The following is a 333-nucleotide window of genomic DNA, read 5'->3' as shown; positions in this document are numbered from 1 at the left end:
GATGATTTGTCTTTTAAGGGAGATTAGGTGTCACTGCATTCGTAATTATGGGTAAATGAATGCTAGGATTGTTATAATTGTGATTATCATTCATTTTCCATTTATTGTTAATTATAGCTTTACCATCGATTAAAATAAACTTGAATTTTAAAGCTTAAAAGTGATATTGCTGACTAAATTCTTCCCCGTCTCCTTGTTAACGTAATCCTCACAAGCAGTGTTGAAAATTTCCTTCGTTCACTTTAATGAATAAATTATGTTGTACGCCATTCGCCTTTTCGCCGCTCGCCATTTCTCTGTACACTATTTTTGTATGTGTATATATGTATGTAA

Source organism: Penaeus monodon, chromosome 15 (assembly GCF_015228065.2).
Source record: "Penaeus monodon isolate SGIC_2016 chromosome 15, NSTDA_Pmon_1, whole genome shotgun sequence".
Classification (NCBI taxonomy): domain Eukaryota; kingdom Metazoa; phylum Arthropoda; class Malacostraca; order Decapoda; family Penaeidae; genus Penaeus; species Penaeus monodon.
Note: the sequence above shows the minus strand (reverse complement) of the source record.